Raw genomic sequence first — 23,254 nt, forward strand, 5'->3', positions numbered from 1 at the left:
TTATCATTCATGGATGGCATAAACCTAGATATAAAACTGCTAGATCTTACAACATCAAAATTGCTGCCTTACAAATACTATGAATGGTGTGTTAGTTTAATACATGATCAGAAGCTTAACATGCTATATGGCTCAAAAGAGTAGTGTAGATGAGGAAACAGCTCAAAGATAAAAAGAAATACAGATATCCTTATTACCCTCCAGAATGCGTGGCACTAGAAAATGGGCAGGGATCAGAAGATGCTGGACAAATTCAGCCTCTAGCACTTTCCCACTGTGTGTAATCTTGGGTAACTCACTGCCTGGGTAGCCTACCTGTCTCTGTCTCTCTCTCTCTGTCTCTCTCTCTGCATGTCTGTCTCTCTTTCTCTGTAATTCTAATATTTTTTCCCCAGTTTTATTGAGAAATCGCTGACATACATCACTGTATAAGTTTAAGGTGTATAGCATGATGGTTCGATTTGCATATATTGTAAAATGATTACCACAATAGGTTTAATTAACATCCATCATCTCATATAGATGCAAAAAGAAAAAAAACAAATTTTCTCCTTGTGATGAGCACTCAGGATCTACTCTTTTAACAACTTTCCTATACAACATTCAGCAGTGGAAACTATAGTCCTTATGCTGCATATTACATCCCTAGTACTTATTTATCTTATATCTTATAACAAAGGTTTGTTCCTTTTGACCACCTTCCTGAAATTCCCCCTCATCTATCTCTTCCCCTCCAAAATTTAAAGGAATGGGATATTAACCCCTGCCTTCCTAAAGTGATTATAAGTCTTACTTCACCAGATTTTTGGAGTGGCCCAAATGAGAAGCTATATACGGAAGCACAGTTAAATACATGCCTTCATGATCAAATAGCATGATTTCATACAAACAGTACACTTATTCCTATCAGTTTTTTCTAACCATTAAAATTCTTGGAAGTCCCCTTTTGAAATGATATTTTTGTGACCACTTTCTGTGCTTCAATAAAGAATCTCATTATGTTACAGCTGCACTTCCTTTCTGGTCAGAACACCTTTCCTTGGTTTAATCACCCACTTTACTCAACAGCTTCAAAATTACCTTTGATGTTTTTCAAAAAGTTCACACCCTCAAAGAAGTGAACATTTGCCATTACTGAAGATATTCAAAAGAAATTCCCCGCATTTTCATTTTAACTTTTTAGTATAAATAATATATACATATAGATAGCTCCATAAATCCTAAGTGTAAAGCTCCATGAATTTCCACAAAATGAACACGCCAGTTAGTCACAGCCCAGTTTCCGTGTCAGAAAATAGAACATTGTTAGCATCCCAAAGCCCCCTTTTTGCCCTCTTACAGTCTTTAACAATTCTTTTCTTCCCCAAAGGTAACTACTATCCTGATAGCCATTAACATAATTTATATAGATGAACTTTATATACACAGGGTCACAAAATATGCATACTTCTGTGTTATTTACTCAAAACTGATACTTATCCAAGTTGCATATATCTACAGTTCATTCATTTTCACATGATGATATAGTGAATGAAAATTACGAATATGGCGCCATTATGTACTGTAATGGTTTGATGATCTTTTGAAGGGATTGTCAACCAATTTGGGACTATTTCAAATAGTGTTGCCGTAAACATTTCTGTACACGTGTTTTTTATGTACGCATTTCTCTTGAGTACATTCTTAGGAGTGGAATTGCTGCTTCAATGGACATGCATTTTTTTTCAGTTTCATGTGACACTACCTGTTTTCAAAACCGATGGTACCAATTTGGACTTTTATGATTGGTATCTAAAAATTCCACTTTCTCCCTCCGTCCCTCCCTCCTTTCCTTCTCCCTCTCTTTCTTTCTTTCTTTCTCTTTCTTTCTTTCTCTCTTTCCTTCTTTCTTTCTTCCTTTCTTTTTCTTTCTTTATGAATTACTCAATTTCCGAACATAAGGTGGTTTTACAGTGATTTGACTGTTATTGATTCCATTATACTGGAGAAATACTCTGTCTGATTAAATAATTTGTCACAGCTTGCTTTCTAGAACTGCATACAGTTTTGATAACTACTCAATGTTTATTTGAAAAATAATGTACATTCTGCAGTTCTTGGTGCTTTGTCATATATTAAGTCAATTAGGTCAAGAGTGTTAGAATAATTGTTCAAATCTTTTAGAACCTTAATGATTTTTTTGTCTGATTTCTCTTTTCATTACTGAGATAGGTATTTAAAATCTCTCACTATGACCTTTCTACCTCTCTTTATATTCTGGAAATTTTTGCACTATATATTTTGCAGGTATATGTTATTAGGTGCATACAAATTTAGAGTTGTTTTACCTTTTTTGTGGAGGAATGTGAAAGAATATCTCTTTTTATGTCTAGCAATGCTTCTTTCCTTACTTTCTTTCCTCTACTTTGTCTGATATTAATTTACATATGCTAGTTTTATTTGAATTTGTGTTTGCATGAAATATCTTTTTCTCATGCTTTTGCTTGCAGCCTTTCTTTGTCTTTTCATGTGTCTTTGTTAATGTGTCTTTTAAGCAGCATTTAATTTGGATTTCAAAAAACCCAATCTGGTAGTTTTTAAAAACATTTAGAGTATTTAGTCCACTGATTTTTATGCATGGGTTTTTGTTGTTTGCTTTCAATTTTTTATTGAAGTGAAATTTACATACAGTGAGATGTATCTTAAATGTATAACATGATGAGTTCTTACAAATGTATACACCCATGTAAGCAACACCTCAATCAAATATAGAACTTTCTCGTAGTCCCAGAAAGTTCTGTTGGCCACATTACGGGCAATCTCCATTCCACTCTCATAGACAGTCATTGTTCTCAGCTCTAATACCATAAATGAAATTAAATATGTAGTTCATATAAATGAATGATACAGCATGTAAGCTTCGGGATATGGTTGCCTTTGCTCCACGTGGAACACCTGAGACGTGCTTAGCATGTATCAGCAACATATTCTTTTCTATTGCTGAGTAATATAACATTGTATGGCTGTTTTTCTGTCAACATAGAATTGACTTGTTTCCATTTTCTGCATATTATGTATAAAGTTCTTATAAGCATTTGTATGTGTATACATTTCCTCCTCTCTTGGGAGAAATACAAAGGGTTGATATTTCTGGGTCATAGGATAGATGTACATTTAATTTTGTCAGAAGTTGTCAAAAAGTTTTGCAAAGCCATTAACTTGCTTTACACTTTTACTAGGCCACTTATATGTGATGTAATCATTGATACATTTGACACTAAATCTATTATCTCACTCTGTTTTCCATTTGTTCTGCTTGTTCTAAGTCTCTTTTTTGTGGGTTTTTTTTTTTTTTGCATCCTTTAGCTTTCATAAAATATTTTTATAATTACATTTTCCTTCCTTTAGCTTTTTAGTTACACATTAACTAATTATATTAGAAATCATAACATCCTTGACCTATAAGAGTCTAATATAAATGGAATCTTTATTACTTCTTAGACTATATGAGGATCTTAGAACACTTTAATAGCATTTATTGCCATGCCTTGCCTTTTGAATTATTGTTGTCATGCATTTTAATTCTATAAATACTTTTTATCACATAGTGTGAAATTATAATTATTTTCAGTTTATATTTATTTATTTAGACATACATATTTAAGATTTCATAGTTTTTTATTCTTTCCTGCATTTCTGTGCTTCTATTATAATTTTCCTTTTGCTTGAAAAAGTACTTGTAATACTTCTCTTATGAAAATCTGTGGGCAACAATGTTATAATTTTAGTTTGTCTAAAAATGTCTTTATTTGTCTTCATTTTAGAAGAATATTTTTACTGATTATACATTTCTAAGCTGGTAGGTTTTTTTTCTTTTTACTTAAAAGATGTAATTGCATTGTTTTCTGGCTTCATTTATTTCTATTGAGTTATTATAAGGGTCATTGTTCTCCTTGAAAATAAAAACTTGTAAGTTTTCTCTAGATGTTTTGAAGGTTATCTCTTTTCTTTCTTTCTTTTTTTTGGTGATATTTTGGTGGTTTGCCTAGGTGTGTTTTTCTTCGTATTTATCATACTTGGGGTTCATATTGCCTTTTGAATCTGAGGCTTGATATTTTTTATTTATTTTAAAAAATTCTTGGCTATTATATCTTCAAATATTATTTCTCTCTCTTTTGCTCCTGTTTTCCCCTTTGGGACTCTAATCACACATATACTAGATTTTGACATCTTGTCCAATATTCTCCTAGTCTCTTTTCTCTCTTTTCTAGCTTTGTTCTCTCTATACTTCAATCTGGATATCTTTTCCTTGGATCCATTTTCCAGGTCATTTTCCTTCCTTCAGTTGTGTCTAACCTATTATTATGCCTATCTATTGCATCCTTAATTTCACTTTATCTAATTTTTAGTTCTAGAGAGCTCATTTGATTCCTCCTTTGAATAGATTTCAATTTTCTTATAGTCTTAGTCTATTCAGGCTGCTATAACAAAATACTATACACTGGGTTGCTTGTAAACAACAGTGATTTATTTCTTACAGTTCGTGAGGCTGGGAAGTCCGAGGTCAAGGTGCTGGCATATTTGGTATCTGGTAAGTTCACACTTCCTAGTTCATAGATGACCATCTTCTCACTGTGTCCTCACATAGTGGAATGGTCAAGGGAGCTCCCTGGCATCTTTTTTATAAGGGCATGAATCCCATTCATGCAGGCTCCACCCTCATGACCTAATCCCTTCCCAAAGGTCCTATCTCCTTATATCATCATACTGGGGATTAGCTTTCAACATATGCACTTTGGGAGGGTGTAAACATTCAGTCTATAGGACTAATGATATTCTTCATTTTTTCAAATACTTTCTTGACCTGTTGTAAAGTCTGTACCCCATAATTCCATTATCTATCTTATACCTGCCTCTGTCACCTAGTTTCTCTATACATTTGATCTCAGATTTTTTGGTTCTCTTCTCTGTGTTTACTTTCTCTCCACGATCTTGGCCCCTCAGTTCCTGGACTCCAATTTTTCTCCCTGCAGCCCTGTGAGACTGTAGAAAACTCTGCTTATCTTTTCTGCCCCTTCACACCCACATTCTCCTCAATTTGTCAGCCTTTATATCTGTGATGTTTGGGAAGGGCAGAGAGCTCAAGGGAAAACTGACATAAAATGGAGGCTAATCTCAATGAGTGTCTCTTCCGCTTGGGATCTTGGCCCCTTAAGACTGGCTGCCCCGATTGCTCTCCAAAACCTTCATGCAAATTCTTAAAAAGTATTTTGTCAAGCTTGTCAAGTTGCTCTTGGTGGGAAGACCAGTCTACACTAGTCTGCAATAGCTCGAGTTATTTACCTTCAGTGTTTCTGGTAAAGCCACATGACCTACTAGCTATAGAAACTCTGGGGTTGTGCAATAGTCCAAAAGCCCTTTTAGCTTCAGGGCAGAGGCAAACTGCCATCAGGAATAGCCTGTGAAGACCCTGGGGGTAAGACGGGAATAAAGACACAGACCTACTAGAGCATGGACTTGAGGACATGGGGAGGGGGAAGGGTAAGCTGGGACAAAGCGGGAGAGAGGCATGGACATATATACACTACCAAACGTAAGGTAGATAGCTAGTGCGAAGCAGCCGCATAGCACAGGGAGATCAGCTCGGTGCTTTGTGACCACCTAGAGGGGTGGGATAGGGAGGGTGGGAGGGAGACGCAAGAGGGAAGAGATATGGGAACATATGTATATGTGTAACTGATTCACTTTGTTATAAAGCAGAAACTAACACACCATTGTAAAGCAATTATACTCCAATAAAGATGTTAAAAAAAGAAAAGAAAAGCCTGGCCAGCTGTTCTTCCAAGTCAGCCATAAGCAAAGCTCAGAGAAAATCAAAGAAGTAGGTCCTTGGCTATCCCAACCCCCTTAGAAAAAGTAGATCCTTGACAAAGTCTGCTCTGAGGAGCAGCTCTGAATTATGCATGGAAATTTCAAAATGTCCGAATTTTCACAATACTTTTTGTCTGATTGTTACACTATAGAAATATTATAAAACATGAGGCACTACCCTCTCACCTACAGAGAGAAGTGGAGACTGATACGATCATTCCATCAACTTGGGCTGTGTCTATGCTATTAGTTGAAATATCTTAATCATCAAATCTCCTGCCTCTCTCCCAAATACACACACACCCATTCTAAAATGCTCTAAAATTCATATGTGTAAATTTAAATATAGGGTACATCAAGAGGAATACCACAAACACTAATTTGAAAAGATATATGCACCCCGATGATCATAGCAGCATTATTTACAATAGCCAAGACATGGAAGCAACTTAAGTGCCCATCAACAGATGAATAGATAAAGAAGATGTGTTGTGTATATATATACACAAGGGAATATTACTCAGCCATAAGAAGAATGAAATTCTGCCATTTAAGCAATGTGGATGGACCTAGAAAATATTGTGCTTAATGAAATAAGACAAAGACAAATGCTGTATGATATCATTTATATGTGGAATCTAAAAAATAATAGAAATGAATGTATATGCAAAACAGAAACAGACTCACAGATTTAGAAAACAAACTTACAGTTACCAAAGGGGAGAGGGAAAGGGGGAAGGGACAAATTAGGGGTATGAGATTGATACGAACTACTATGTATAAAATAATAAGCAACAAGGATATACTGTATAGCACAGGAAATTATAGCCATTGTCTTATAATAACTTATAATGGAGTATAATCTGCAAAAATACTGAATCACTGTGGGGTACACCTGAAACTGGTATAATATTGTAAATCAACTATACTTCAGAAAAAAACAGAAATACCACAAACTTCTGTTTCAACTTTAATTGGACTAAAATACTGTAAGAATTACTTTTTATTCTCTGAGTTTTTTTTTTAAAGAAAAAGCAAAAATAGAATTTGAATGACTAAACACTAAATATACAATTAACAAAATAGTTGATTAATTACTGTAATAAATCATAGTAACAGAATTAGAAAATAAGTTTATAAAGACAAATATTGTTCACTCATTTCCTTTCAGTTACAATGAATTTCATCCCTTACTATCTTAATGTATTCTAACTTCTGGATTTCTCATTTTGCTGGATTATTGAGATTAACCTCAAAATCCTTAGAAAAAGAAATTGAACAGCAAAAGCAACATTTAAAATACTGTGAACCTTTTAACTATTAAATATACTTTTGAAACTAGCATTTACCAACATTTCAGTGCCTACTGTTTACCTAACAACTGTATAATAATGCATTTCTGCCCAAGTAATTTTATCCTTTCCTTCTTTTTAAAAATCAAGTCCTGGGGCTTCCCTGGTGGCGCAGTGGTTGAGAGTCCGCCTGCCGATGGAGGGGACATAGGTTCGTGCCCCGGTCCGGGAAGATCCCACATGCCGCGGAGCCGGCTGGGCCCGTGAGCCATGGCCGCTGAGCCTGCGCGTCCAGAGCCTGTGCTCCGCAACGGGAGAGGCCACAGCAGTGAGAGGCCCACGTACCGCAAAAAAAAAAAAAAAAGAAAAGAAAAAGAAAGAAAGGTACTCCTAAAAATCAAATCATATTTTAATTGTGGTAGAGGATTTTACTATTTAAACAATCCTGTAATAAAAGCATGAGGAAAAAGAATTTCTTTGGTAAAGTCAGCTCTTCCTTTTTGTTTATGTTTTTCCAAGTTTGGAATATCTATTATTAAATTGAAAAAAATGAAGCAGAGCTTTTTTTTTTTTTTTTGCAGTACGCGGGCCTCTCACTGCTGTGGCCTCTCCCGTTGCGGAGCACAGGCTCCAGACGCGCAGGCTCAGCGGCCATGGCTCACAGGCCCAGCTGCTCCGCGGCATGTGGGATCTTCCCGGACCAGGGCACAAACCCGTGTCCCCTGCATCGGCAGGTGGACTCTCAACCACTGCGCCATCAGGGAAGCCCGAAGCAGAGCTATTTTTGAGCAGGTATAAATTTTAAGTAATTCTGAAACCCTATTCAAGAATTTAATTATATTTGAGGTAATATGACAGATTTTGAAAACACAATTAGAGCCTTTGATATTAATGAATGCATATTTAGCTAAATTAACATTTATGGGTTGGTTGTCAAGAGAGCTGTTTCCTAGGAGGGACATCTGTCTCCCTGTGTTTCCCCCTATTGAGAAGCCATCTTCAAGACAACATTTTCCCCTTAAAGCTTGCAGTAATGTGAATTCATTTTCAATCATAAGGTTAAACGTAGTCTTATGCGTTCTCTAAGTTCTCATTCTCTTTATTTGCTTTCCTTTGGTAGTTGTCTAAAGCCAGAATCCTGCAGCTTATTCAGAAATGTTTAAGCCAGACTGCCAAACATCTCTTCCTGCAGCTTTTGAAAAACCATTTCTCAGATGTATAGGAATTCTTGTTTGTCGAAAATCTGCATGAATCTAAAATTAAACACAACAACAGAAATTCATGTTGAAAAGAATTTGTAAAGAAGGAAACCATGGCAACAGAATCATTTATTTTTAAACCGCAGCAGCCCTTATCTCTACCTTCACCCCAAAACTAAGCACACTTAAGCCATAGCTTTCTCCATGCTGCTTTATTCCCATTGTAATTTGGCAACAGTCAAAAATAGCCACAGGAATTGTTATATTTATATTACTAAGTACTGTGCAAGCCAGGCTTCTTCATGTTTACTCACTCACATTATCCTGCAAATGGTCTTGGAGGAAACTGCATGGTTGTCAAGGGGGAGCTCAGGTAATACATCCTTCAGGGGCAACACCACTATTAATGCCAAGGAAAGGTTCTTTAGTGGGGAGACTAGAGTCCTGATTTAATTACTCAGGGATTCCCCATCTTATCAGAAGTGGGCTGACCATGCTGGGCAAGAGCAGATGTAACTGCAGCAAATTCCAACATGGTTTCCCTTGGCCTCCAGGGACCCTGTCTGTGCACAGTATATAGAAAGCTCTGCTCCTGCTATACCACTGCCTTTTATATCAGTGCCCGATGTTACATCACCATGCCAGGAGAGCTTCCACTTACAGTGTATGGGCTTTCTTTAAGCAAACGATTACAAACTTCAGGCAAAGACTGTTTGGTTAAAATGTCTTAAAAGTGCTCATCAGAAATTTTCAGGTGATTGATAACACTGGAAAACACAAGCATACTTTCTATGAATAATTTCAAAACCAACACACTTTCCAGATGGGTATATATTTGAAAATCTACTAGCCTCTTTTAATAAATATCAACTGGTAGGGTATGGTATTTGCAGCGTGTCTTTCCGAATTCCTTTGTCTATTCTGATTTCCCTTAGTTCAGTCGCTTGAAAAACTTAGGGTGTCTGCAGATACGGGTTCATTCCTCATTGATTCAGTTGAGCTATGCAACCCAGAAGAGCCGTAAGAGAAATGCAGACTTTAGTTTTGAAGATCAAAGCCTTGAGTAATAGAAATAGGCACAAGAATACATTTGAAGCCATGAAGGGCATTAACCCAAAAAGCCAATTGAATTACTTGGAAAATTGATCTTATATTTTCTGAAATAAATCAAAATCTGAGAGTTAAAAGGATGCTGGCCCACTATCTGTGAACCACGTTAATTAGGTGAGCAAGTGACAGGGAACATTTTGAAATGTCTGAACAAATTGCTTTTAGGCATTCAAGGTGCACCCACTTTGGGGAGGACGTAAGTATTTAAACTCCTTTCTGTTGTCAGCAAACACCGTAATGAAAAGAATGCTGAAGTGAGAATAAGGATAATGGAAGATCTGTACTTGAATATTTTATTTATAGTTAACCTATTATTTTTTAAATTTTTATCTTATATTGGAGTATAGTTGATTAGCTAGCCTATTTTTTTTTTTTTTTTCCCAGTACGCGGGCCTGTCACTGCTGTGGCCTCTCCCGTTGCGGAGCACAGGCTCCAGGCGCGCAGGCTCAGCGGCCATGGCTCATGGGCCCAGCCGGCTTCGCAGCATGTGGGATCTTCCCGGACCGGGGCATGAACCTGTGTCCCCTGCATCGGCAGGCGGACTCTCAACCACCATGCCACCAGGGAAGCCCCAGATAGCCTATTCTTAAATTGATGTTTTAAAGTGTCTGATGTGTAATAAGATAATGAGAATTAATATGTGAGGCTATCAAGGAAAGGAGAAAGCAGGGTAGAAAACAGCTGAGATTAGCAGGAGGAGGCCTGGGATGCAGAAGGTATGTTTCATGAGGTGCTGCCCCCTTGCCAGGAGGGAGCCACCGCATGGCCCAGAAGCTTTCTGGCCACCATCCTAAGTGGAAAACAAGCACTTACATGATTCACATTGTCCACGAGCTAAATCTGGAGCAGTTGTTCAGAAGAAGCATAATTATTTCTGGTACTTAGACCTGAGAGAAATTTCCCCCTCTCATGGGTCCCCGTAAAAAAGCCAGTGAGTCATCTGGTGAAGGTCTGGGAGAGCATCTTCCCTGGGGCAGAGAAGGGGGGCAGGGACATTTCATGGAAGAACTGCCTCCTATCAGGCCACTCTTCCACTCATTAGTAAATGAAGTCACTTAACCTCTTGGTGACAGAGATGCTTCAACTGGAAAACAAGGGCCTGGGTGAACTCTTGGGCTCCATCCAGCAGTAAAACTCTGTGTCTTGGATACTGATCGCTGCAGTATGTCCTTTAAAAGCTCTGCTTGCTACAAATGTTTCATCTTAGAAGGCATATTTCAATATTCTTGAGATAAAACTATGTACGTGCGCTTGTGTGTACGTATTCAGACTTTTTATTCATTGACCCACTGTTCCAGACAGAGTCCAGGGAAACAGAATCCACACCAGTAATTTAAAAAGGGAACATTTAATACAAAGAATTATTAACTGGTAGCAGGTACATAGCCTCTAAGAGGGCATAAAGGAGAACTCAAAGAATCTCCTCGTGCTGAGAGACAGTACTCAATGAAGGAAGACCACTGGGGTGAGAGGGGGCATCCTCTCCAACACAGATGTAGAATTCATTGCTGACAGTGTGGCTGGACCCACTGGATGGCAGAGAAGTTCACTGAACAGCGCCAGGACAAAACTGGTCACAGCCAGCTGGCAGGGGCTGGTGAGAAGGGAAACCTGCCAAGGGATTGAATTCAGAAAGCCTTCCACTGGGGTCCCGGCAAGACTTGCTGGACGGCTGTGCCACTGGACCTCCCGAACACACACCTGTAGCAGCTGCATCCTAGGAGCAAGATGAGAGGATGCGACCAAGTCAAGAGAAGTCTTTTCTCTGGCACTGTCCCTGCTCTGACACCCTCTACTGACAAAGCTTACTACGCTGCCAGCTGGCAAAGGAGAAATCTTCATGGGTTCCAACCCCAATATCATAAAGCAAGGCAACAAAGGGTACATTTGGAGCCCAGAGGCAATTGACTGATCATGGGCGTACCTACCTTTCCTTAAGTCATTAAATTCCAAAATATGTAGTGTGCAAATGCTCATGACACATTTTATGCTACAGTATAAAAAAAGCGATGCATTTTACAGTGTTCAAAGTGTTGGAATAACAAACAGTGGGAGTGAGGCCTAGGTTATCAGTCATTTCACCAACAGTCACTCAGTAAGCCAATAGTCATCTGAAAAATATTTGGGGTAAATGTTAATTCATTTATTCAGGCAGCCAACAAATATTTTATGAGTACAGTCGGCCCTCTGGATCTGTGGGTTCCACATCTGTGGATTCAACCAAATATGAATTGGAAATATTCTCCAAAAAAAACTTCCAGGAAGTTCCAAAAAGCAAAACTTTGATTTCTCATGTGCCAGCAGATATTTACATACCATTTACGTAGTATGAGGTATTTTAAGTAATCTAGAGATGATTTAAAGTATACAAGAGGATGTGCATAGGTTATATGCAAATACCATGGCATTTTATATGAAGAACTTGAGCATGCATGGATTCTGTTATCCATGGGGGTCCTAGAACCAGTCCCCTGTGGATACCAAGGGACAACTGTACCTACTATGTGCTAGGTGCTGGAGATACAGAGAAAGATAAAAATGAAAAAAGCCCCAAGGACTTTGCAGTAATAAGTGCTCTGAAGAAGTTGCATAAGTGCTGTGGAAGAAAAGTTAGGGAGACGTTACCTACCCAAGAAGGGGGAGAAAAAATGTCATCAGGAAGTGCAAGTGAAGGTGAGTGGAAAGGAGTTAATTGCCCAAATGGAGGGTGTGGTGGGAAAAAAGTGTCCCAGGACTGGGGACATCAGGTGCAAAGACCCACCATGGGAAGGGACATATATTCAAGGAACTGAGAGAAGGTCTGTGTCCCTAAAGCCTGAGGATCCCTTCTTAGGAAGGGGTCATTGAGAGAGATGAATATTCCAGTGGAACACATTTCACTTCATCTGTGCCATCTGTTCTTCTGGGTCTCCAGCCTGTTGGCCCATGCTGTGGATCTGGACTTGCCAGCCTCCCTATTTGCCTGAGCCAATTCCTTATAATAAATCGCTTTCTATCTATACTACACTTTTGTTTCTCTGGAGAACCCTGAATAACACAGGTTTTGATAGGTACAAAAATACCATGCAGACACTTTTTATTTAAGGATTTTGTCTCTATCTCAGTGGTTCACAACGCGGGGAAATTTGAGGACATTTGCCAATGTCTGGAGACATTTTCAGTTGTCACCACTTGGGGAGGGTGATACTGGCACCTGGGGAATAGAGACCAGTCTCTATCTTCTGAAATGAAAGAAGACAATCCCCACAACAGGGAATTATCCCATCCATATTGTCAGCAGTAGCAATGTTGAGAAACCCTGCTCTATCTGGATGGATAGTGACTGACATGTGTTAAGCAGAGCTGCGCGTGTGCAGTTCGGGAGAGGTGGTGGAAGGTGAGAGCAGTGAGACCGATGTTTTGCATTTCGAAAACATCTTGCTCTGGAGGAAGTCCATAGTAGGGGGTCTTGAGAAATACTGCTGTCAATATTAGCCTTGTAAAACCCTAAGTAAAATTGGTTTGTTTACTATCTTTCATAATATTATTATTTAAAAATCACAGCTATAAAAATTCTAGACCCTGTCTTTCAGGAAGAAGGAGAAAATGAGAGACAGCAGTATTTCAATGACTCAAAGTAGGGGAAACAATTAAAACATGGATAATGTCCATCAGTTAGTTATCCAAATGATGTATCACAGATTTCTGTGAAATTAAGGGATCAATTTATTTTCTATTGACTCAACTTTCAGACTCAAAAGCATGTTCGGGTAAGAAATTCAACAAATTCCCTCAAATTTCCATATGGTTAATTAAGTTTTATTGAAGACTAGCTCTACAGGAAGTCATAAATATTCCAGGGGAAAGGTAACAAAGACTAAATTCTGAGATTTCTAATTTGAAACCACAGGACCCTTAGCTGAGCTCTGAGGGGAAAAGATCCTTGTTGCTGCAGGAAGTTTTTGGTATTGTGGTGATAGAAGTGAAAATTAGGAAAAAGTACATTTGAATAGCACAGGATGTCACATAGTATGAAACACGTTCAGAGAGCATAGTATACCTACCACTCCATAGTTTGCTGCCCATTCACTTTACCTTACCTTGACCTTAGGAAGGATAACATTTTAAAAGTTGGACACCTTTTAATGAATTCTGTCTAGAGATTACAAAAACTATAGATTGCAGATATACTTCTATAAACAGATTTGTATTAAGATTTTTAAAAGAGATTTTGTTTTCAGCTGTGTTTAAAATGAATTACAAATACTGAAAAATCTTTGTTGCAAAGATTTTAACTAGACTTGTTTGAGTACTTGGCAAACCCTTAATTTTCCTTCTAAATTATAATTGAACCAGGTCATTGCTTATCTAGAACTAACTTCATCAATGTGCCAGTTTTCACTGTATTTTCAAAGTAGCAAGCACTTCTTTTGATCCTTAGGGAATGAGAAACTATCAGGAAAAAAAAGAAATTGGTGGATTTCCACTATACAGCCAGTGAAAACAGCTAAAAATTAAACCGTCCCCAAAATAAATATTAAAATATTCTATCTTAATGCAAAAAAAAAAAAAAATCTCCATGCGGGCTGGGAAATAAGTAACCACAAGAGTATTCCTTAAGTAGACAAATCCTACAGTATTAAAATTCAAGAGATTCCATTTCTTCTCATCCTGGTGGAAAAGCATACATCACTCTTTGCTGTATTGAGCCTTCTAGACACTTCTTTAATCTGTATCTTCAAGCGTCCCCTTCCCCACTATTCGTTTAAAATAAATAAGCAAGGAAATAAACTTGAGTATTAGAAAGGAAAACTAGTGAAAACTCGAATTACTTGATAGTTAACCAATCAGTAGTGTCTATTAGATCCTTAACAGTTGATATCCTAAAGACTAAGTTTGGGATTGACATGTACACACTGCTATATTTAAAACAGATAACCAATAAGGACCTTCTGTAATAAATAAGTAAATAATAAAAATTTAAAAATCACTGTAAAAAAAAAAGACTAAGTAATATTTGGGACTTAATACTGTGTATATTCAGTAACTGACTATTCAGTCCAGAGGGCTCCTGTATACATTTTTACAGCTATGAACTGCCTTGGTTCCTCAGCTGCACTCGAGCTGGTTCCAATTCTACATTTTACTCCCAGTGTTTACACATATTCACCTTTCACTCACAATCCTGATAAGGGGAATTGCATTTCTTTGGAGGTGGAAGCAATTTAGATAGCGGTTAAAAGGAAGTGTTGATGAACACACAGCTGCGGGGGTGATGTCTGCAAGTTTTAATGACCCGCCTGCAAAGAATCAGAAGCACAATTTATAACAGCACCAACCTTCCCACCGCTTGCTACATCACATTTTAAATCAAAGAAAACAAAGATTTTAAGAGAGGGAACATGTGGTCAACTGTTCACACTGTAGTCCCTGAAATCAATCCGCTCCACCGGAGGACACTTTAAATGTTAGCCATTTTCCTTCGGGCTTTGTGTTTTTTTGTTTTTGTTGTTGATGCTTATCTTCTCTTGGCCAGACTGTTGGCTGACACACTATTTTTAAACATTTATATGACTTCTTCTTATGCATTCCAGAGGGGGAAAGACCTTTTGTTATAGGTAGTAAAAATCAAGCGAAACAGAGAGTCAGGGTTGTGATTTGCCAAAGGTCAAAGGTCATGACAAGTGAATGACTCCAGAGGCCTTGAGGTCAAAGGTGCAACTACAATCCCATAACCTCCACTAGGTTTTTTACATCACAAAGGAGAACAGAGCTTTTCTAGCTTCTGTGAAGGAATCCATAGGCATGTTCACATTTTTCCTTGAAAAATGATTTCGAAATGATTCTGCCCATGATTATTTTTCCTCTTGAAACCAAGTGGCATGAAATAAGCTTTTATATAAATTGAATGTCTCCTTAGCCTTTTATTAGTATTCTATATTGGCAACCTAGAGGAGGAAGAACTAACAAAGATTAATATGTGCTTTATAAATGGAAAATAAGCACATTTTTTTAGAAGATCAAAACCCAAACCAAAGAAGTACATTTATCTTTTTTGTTATTTTTTCCAATCCATGTGTGTTTATTGAGTGTACCTAAAAATCTGTTTTTCTTGAAAAGCTAACAGCAATAGTGCTCTCTTATGCTTTCTATTTGACATATATCTTTACGCTAAATTCTGAATACAGGTCCCAAATAAAGTTTTTGTAATGGGCACCATTCTGGTACTATTTTAATGTGTTTTTTCTTTCTTTCTTTTTTTTGCTAATTTAAAACAAGTAAATACCAGGGCCACTGTTTAGGTCAGAATGTCTGTGGCCCATCTCATAATATATTAGTAGCTGGAGCTATATCTATACCATGTAAACGGGAAGAAAAATGCAAAACCTTATTTTTCAACTCCATTGGTTTCTAACCTCTCACGAGCACTTAATTCCACACAGAGAAGGAAATAGTCACGCTGTAGAATCCTGTGGCCCATGAAGGGTAATTGGATAACATCTTTTGAAAGATTTACAAGGCTGCCAAGGATTTTGCCAGCTTTAAACCTGATTGATTCAGTGTGAAAAGATCTGAACAATTCTGACCTAAAAGTTTAAAGGCAGACCTTTCCTGTGAAAGTATAATTTAAAGCCTGTAATAAAATTGTATTGGAAAACACCACATTGAAGAACACAGCCATAAATTGCAAAACAGCATTATGTTAAAGGACATTTTTCTTCCGTTAAGTCCTCTGAAAGAACCCTAATTGTTCACCAGATACTTTAATAATGAGGTGTTTTGGGTTTGGCATTTTTTTTTTTTTTTCCTGGAAAAAGTCCCTAAAGAAAGACAAAATTAGCCAATTATTTTGCCTCCCTAACCAAAGAGTTTTACTTCTTGCTCAGAAATGCAGGTGGAATTTCTACCACTTTTTTCTTATTAGGTAAAATAAGGAAAAGTGAAATTTCATTTATCTTTAACAAACAAAGAGTAGACCAAACAGACTTGTTTCATATTTTAATTTTTCAAAGTGCTGATTCTCATCATATATTTATTTCCATCTTGACAAAATATATATACACATAATTAGTGCAATACTTTGTGGGTAGGCGCAAATGCTTGTGATGACTCAGACAGATTAATGATTAAACATCTTCCAGCTAATTACTCCAGGCCATTAATTATTTATCCAAGTCCATAAGTCTATCATCTAGTTTAGCCTCTCTCTTCTACTGCCCATTTTAGAAAAGACAGGTTTAGAAAAATGGAAGTGTAAAAATTTCAAAGAAACAAAATTAAGTAGAGTACATACATTTTTTTTCTTTTTCCTTAAAATCAGGGAAAAACTGAGACCATGGTATTTAGACAAAAGCCTGTTTATCTTTAAACAATACCTCCTTTGTGACACGAACACTAACTTTGCATTTCCTCCTCAAATTTCAGTTTGAAGGATTTAGGGAAAAATTCCATGTGCCCACTTACCTGTGATTTGAGCAATATGCCATTTGCCTGTTGATTGTTTGAACCATGTGAACTGGTCTTAGATGTTTAAAATAGGAACCTTGATTTATGGGTACTTTTGTCACTACATACATATTTACATGTGACCAGAAATGATTGCTTTCTATGTAAATTTGTGAGCACACTAACTTTCCAACAAATTGAAAGCCCTCCCATCTTTTAAAAAGGCACAATAAGAACAGAACTGTGGCACTGAGGAAAAAAAAGCTTCAATTAAGAAACACGTAAAGGAGGAGCCCTCTTCTGCGTAAAATAGTTGGTACCTAGAAGAGGCATTCAGAAAGGAAGGAGGGACAATGTGCTGGGCTCTCAGATTTCTTTCCTGAAGAATTAGGTAATTAGTTAGCTCGGGTTTTCACCTCCTTCCATACTCTAAGTAGAGTTCAGTGTCTAGGAGGTAATTCAACAAGCCACCTGAAAATCCTGCCTTGTGAATTAAAAGAGTTCCCCCTTATTGCATAAAGAGTCGAATAATTTCCACCGTATCAGCTTCCAGCTGGCTGTTAGCAATTTCTGCTGGATGCATTACTTCATTGGTCTATACCAGTACTCTAAACTGGCAGGGTCCCCAGAAGCTCTTCTTCAGAACGTTACAGTTAGTTAAGCTGAAAATTGTTAACTACTGGAAAAATACCCCAGGGTGAATGAAGAGACAAATTAGGAATTGGCAATAAAAACATTTTTTGATATGTTCAAATCGCATCAAATATCTTTATACAAAGTCATCCTCCAAGAACGGCTAAGAACAGAGACAGCCTTTTCTAGTGGCCTGATTTTGGGTTCTGGTGCCACCTAGTGGGGCAGGGAGGAAGAGAAGATGCAAAAGAGGACTGACCCTAGTCATCCCTCAGGAGATCAAGACGACTGTCTTAATTTCCTTCATATCACTATGTATATATATATTTAAAACTTTATCACTTTCCTCATGCAGTACTTTTCAGCACTCCCCGTCAGTTAAGGACTGAGATCGAATCCCTCTTTTGCTGACGCTCAAAGCCTCCTGCAATCTGATTCCTGTCTATCTTTGAAGCGCTACTCGGCAGCCATCCTCCGTGAATTTTTCGTAACAGCCAGGCTGGTCTGCTCTGGACAACATTCCTTACCTTTGCTTATATTGCCTTTTCAGTCAGCATAGATTCTCTTACCCTTTTAGAATCTCATATTTAGAAAGATCTTATGGTTAGATTAGATGTCTTCAATACTAGCACCTCCCAGAAAATTCCCACTGAAGAAGTCCTCCAACCTCTTTCTGAGGCAATGAATTTAATCTTATCTGAAATGGCTTGTTATATTTTCAGCTACTCCTGGTACACAGTACTTTCTTATACTGGACCCACACCTCCAGTTCAAGAGAGGGTAAGTGCTAGATGTAGGTGGTTCAGTGCACAGACTCGGGAACAAGGTGGGTTCAAATTCCAGCTTTGTAACTTTCTAGTTGTGTGACGTTGAGTACATGGTAAGTTCCCCAGGTCTTAGTTTCTTTACCTGTAAAATTGGGATAAGAACAGTGCTTATTATCATTCAGGGTCATGAATCAGCGTATATGTGTGGAAGTGCTTAGAACGGTATGTGACATGCAGTATGTACATGCTTTGTAGGTGTCCGATTTATTATTTTATAGCTTTGGGAAATCATTAAGATACAGGTGATGACTGCAGTAATGAAAAGAGTGTGCTGAACAACACATCTCCGTGTGTATACTTGGAGCACCCTACCTGTAAGATGCTCCCCTAGCTAAGGTTCCATGGGGACATAAGTTGGGGAGACGCTATGTGCTATGTGCAGCCCTGCTGTATGCAGCTATATCCTATATTATATAGATATATGATAGCTAGCATAATCAAGGCTGTCAACTCCTGACATATAACAACCTACCTTTGTCTATTTTGGTATTTCCTAAACCTGTTTGACTCAAGAATTCTTTTTTTTTTTTTCTCCTGATGTGGACCTTTTTTTTTTTTTAAGTCTTTATTGAATTTGTTACAATACTACTTCTGTTTTCTGTTTCTGTGGCCACAAGGTATGTGGCATCTTAGCTCCCTGGCCAGGGATCGAACCCACAGCCCCTGCATTGGAAGGTGAGGTCTTAACCACTGGGCCGCCAGGGAAGTCCCAAGAATTCTTTTTAATATAACATCTTAACATCTCATTACCCATTTATGTTTTAGGAGAGGGATCTTCAACTCAAAACCTTAAAGGACAAAGCAAACAGTGTAAGCCAGGGAAGTAGGCCAAGTAATACAGTATGGAGTTGGGTGAATTATGGAAAACCAGAGGACACATGTCTTACCTAAGTGCATTTCAATTTGGTTTGTGTAAAAACACCGTGTAGGCCAATGAAAACATAGCTGCAAGCTGAATCTGGGCCATGTTCAGCAAATTTTTGATTCCTGTAGAGCAAGAAAAGACAACTAGCTGCGTAACCTGGGGAAGAACCAATTTTTAGAGATATTCAAGAGAAGCTAACAAGAAATTGCGAAGGAACAGTAAGAGATGTGGAACCAGGAAAGAGGAGTACCCTGGAAACAAAAAGAGGCAGAACGGGGAGTTCTCTGGGGCCACAGAGAAAGTGTATTGGTTTCCTTTTGCTGCTGTTACAAATTAGCACAAACAGTGGCTTAAAACAACACACACGTATTCTTTATCAGTTCTACCAGGCAGAAGTCTGACCTGGGTCTCACGGGCTACAAGGAAGGGGTCAACTGGCAGGGCTGTGTTCCTTCTGGAGGCTTTAGGGGAGAATCCACTGCCTATCCTTTCCCAGCTTCTAGAACCTGCCTACAGCCCTCGGCTGGTGGTCCCTCCCTCCAGTGAAGACGTGTCCAGTCCTTTTCACCTCACATCACTCTGACCACCTCTCCTCCCTCCCTCTTCAACTTTCAAGGAATCTTGTGATTACATGGGACTCACCTGGATATTCCAAGATACTCGCTCTATTTTAAGGTCAACCAGTTAACAACATGAATTTTATCTGCTGAATTTTTCCCTGCTCTGGTATATACGATCTTATATAGGTATTATGTAGATATTTTATAGATATCTATTGTGTAGATATTATACCACCATACCTATGATCTCTGAAATTCCTATAGGCACCTAAAGTAGCTCCTTTATTACTGACTTAACTAAGAACAAACCCAACTTTGCTCAGGTCTGCGTGAATCACGCAGCACGCTGAACACATGCAGATGTCAGCATACCTTAACTGTAAGTGAAAGTCTCCATCATTACATGACAGAGTTCCAGCTGCACATGAAGCAAGACCAGCTGAGCAACAGCAGCGATGCCAAGCTCCACCCGGATTCCACAGGTCCCAGGAATGGAATCCACCACATCCTCATTCCTTGATATGCCCCACTGGCAGCAGACATGGGCCCCTGCAGGCAATGGACAGCCAGGAGTTATAAATAAACAGTCAAACAGCCCTTTGCTCTGAATGGCTAATTGCTAGCTGTGCTTTGAGGCTGCTGCTTGGGGCAATACAGTTTTACTCTTGGAATCCTGGGCATTAATTGTTCAACCGTATCATCCTTAATCTAGCCCGCATGAAACCAGGAATTTTGGAGGGAAAATACTTGAGCTATAAAGCCTATTAATCTTCTCAGGCTTTCAAAATAGCCATGCTTCCTGATGCAGATAAAGGAAAATGCTTGTCATGATTCTGTTGTCTGTTTACAAGTAAATCTTTTATGGGGTCACATTAGGGACATTGTAAGGCTGTGTTATGCTGACTTGAGTTTTCCAAATGCCAAAATGAAGTGATTCATGAGTGGCTTGGAGTGTAGTTTTAAGATCAGGAGGCCTGGGGCGTTTGTACCTATGGAATATCACTCACCTTTAAGGGAATCTCATTATTTGAAAATTTAGGGAAACTGGCAATCAGCCCTGTATTCACTACAGAATTGATTCAATAATCTATGCATTTCTAGTATGAATTGTTGACAATTGAAGCCATTTTATTATCTAAGACATTCCAATGATCACTTCTGCATGTAAAATAACATCAAAATAGATGTAAGAGCTATAATTTAATGTTTATCAGATATCTTGTGCTTTTTTTTGTATCTTCTCATTTAATCCTCATAATTTCCATTTTACAGGAGAGAAAACTGAGGTACAGTTGAGTTGAATCCAGGCAATCTGAGGGTCGAATTCAAGCTCTTAAGCCTTTCATTCCCTCCTTGTCATGAACTGAAACTTTTTTTTTTTTTTTTTTTTTTAGTTAATAGTGCCTGTGAAGCATGAGTCTGTAATATTAGGGAAAAAACTGGCTGGCTTTAAATGAAAATAAATTGAAATGGAAAGCAATTAATTTCTCTTAATGTGAATGAAGTTTGATCTAAATGCTTATAGAGAAGGGATTTCATGTATGAAAACTTACCAGAAAAAAAAATCCTCTTCTCTGAATAAGCAGTCATTGCATTAATCGTTCTGGTTTTTTAGTCTTTATATTTACATTTTTTATATTCTTAAAATTTGGTATTTTCTACCAAAACCACTGGTATATTTTCTCTCTCTCTCTCTCTCTCTTTCTATACATACAAATAATGGAATATATGTATTCCATTATTTATCCATAAACCAACTGAGAATCATTGCCCTGGCCCTCTTTACTTGTCTATAAATCTTTCAGTTCTCCAGTGTTTGGAAAGGAAGTATAAGCAGTAGAATAACCTGCAACCAAAGAGGCTTTTAGTCAAAGCCTTGCCCAAGCCTCACTGGCTGCGCCTCAGTATCTTCTATATGTAACATGAGAACCATAGTAGAACCTAAAAGACAGGGTTATTGGGAGGATTACATGCAGTGAGGAATGTCAATAGTACCCTCCCTATGGAGGAACTTGAGGATTCGAGGCTTCTCAATCAGCCTGTTTGCTGATGTGCTGGTAAAAGACATAGTCTCGTTTTGGGAGGTGCTGGTTAAATTCCAGCCCTTCTCTCTGAGTCAATAAGCTAGAACTCAATATAAGCCCCACTCAGGCTGACCTGCCTATTCCGTGTCAGTTATAAACTGCACCTCTAGCAAAGACAGGTTTTCCTCCAACGTGCGGTGGCCTTGAGGGAGATTGAGAAATAGTGAAACAGAGATCTAGGAAAATTAAGTTACTGAAAAATCACGTTGGAAAGCGCATGATGGCACTGTATGTATAAAATTTTCAAATACAAAATTTTTTTCTCTGTGGTTATTGTTAACAAGGCTGTTGCCCCAGAATCATACCCCTGCCCCTCCCTCTAATAGAAACCAATTACTCTTATCTCAGTTTCAGGAGGAAGCTGCAAAGAGAAAAAACAAGAACCGGTTAGGACAAACTAGGCCCAAGATGGTGGAGAATTTAACTTCCAGCAGACCTTGAGCCTCATTATACACTCCTTGTAAAGTATTAGCTAAATGACATGCCCACCAGCTGATGATTGCCATGACAACAACCGGAAAAGCCCAGACAATTGCGGAAAAGGAGAGTTGCATCAGTTCCGGGTTCAAACCACACCCCTGTTCTTGGATAACTCATGAATATTCCTTCTGCTCTTTCCAATTCCCTCCCTTTTTACCTGGACCCTCCTATATATTTGGTGTCTCCACCCAAATTGGGTTAAGAAGTTAGTTTGTGAACTAGGCTCCCACTTCTCCGTTCCTTGATCATTGAATAAAGCTTGTGCTGTTCCAGTCTCAGCATTGGTTTTGCTATTGGTTTTGGTGCAGGAATCTGATCAGAAGAGGAATCTCCAGGGTCTCAGCCCTGGCTATGACCCCAGCCTAGGTCTGGTTGACCAGTTTGGTAACATTTTGACCATGGGTGCAATCATTTATATGTGGCCATGAGACTTACATATGGATTGTTTAGATTTCTTTCTTTTGTATCTTTCAGGAAATTAACCTCTTTTTTTTTTTTTTTTGCCATTATGAGATTCCTTAAAGAAATCTGAAAAAAGACACTCCAATGTTTCAATTTCAAAATAACTATTTTGCAGTCCTAAATTTTTTATACTTAGAATGTATTAGAGTATTTATAATTTTAAAACACTTTATTTTAAAATTACTTTAGATAATGGTTTTTGAAATGGCTTTTTAAAAATTGCTTTTGAGGATGTTTCTAGCCATTGTGTGGAGCCAGCAATTAAAGAAGGATCTGACACTTCAAAAAATAAAAGATTTTTGGCATGTGAAAAAAAGTCATTTATAATCACACTTCAAACTTTAGCTGTTAATATTAACAGGGATAGTTATAGCTGAAAGGGTCATTACACACATAAAGGAAGTTTCACTAAATATGGTCAGCATTAATGAGAAGTGTTGACAAGAAGAACTGAAAATAAAACCTT

General features: G+C 38.0%; 1 long non-coding RNA gene across 2 annotated transcripts in view; it reads left to right on the forward strand.

Moving 5' to 3' along the window:
• Window positions 1-22,556, forward strand: part of LOC309835999 — a 47,271-nt gene extending 24,715 nt beyond the window's left edge. For both annotated transcript variants that reach the window (XR_014298074.1, XR_014298077.1), the window contains 3 exons: window positions 4,520-4,570; window positions 18,233-18,290; window positions 22,195-22,556. This is a non-coding gene — a long non-coding RNA (uncharacterized lncRNA). The remainder of the gene's footprint in view (window positions 1-4,519; window positions 4,571-18,232; window positions 18,291-22,194) is intronic.
• Window positions 22,557-23,254: the final 698 nt, after the last annotated feature.

Source organism: Grampus griseus, assembly GCF_964374135.1.
Source record: "Grampus griseus genome assembly, chromosome: 18".
NCBI classification, from domain to species: Eukaryota; Metazoa; Chordata; class Mammalia; order Artiodactyla; family Delphinidae; genus Grampus; species Grampus griseus.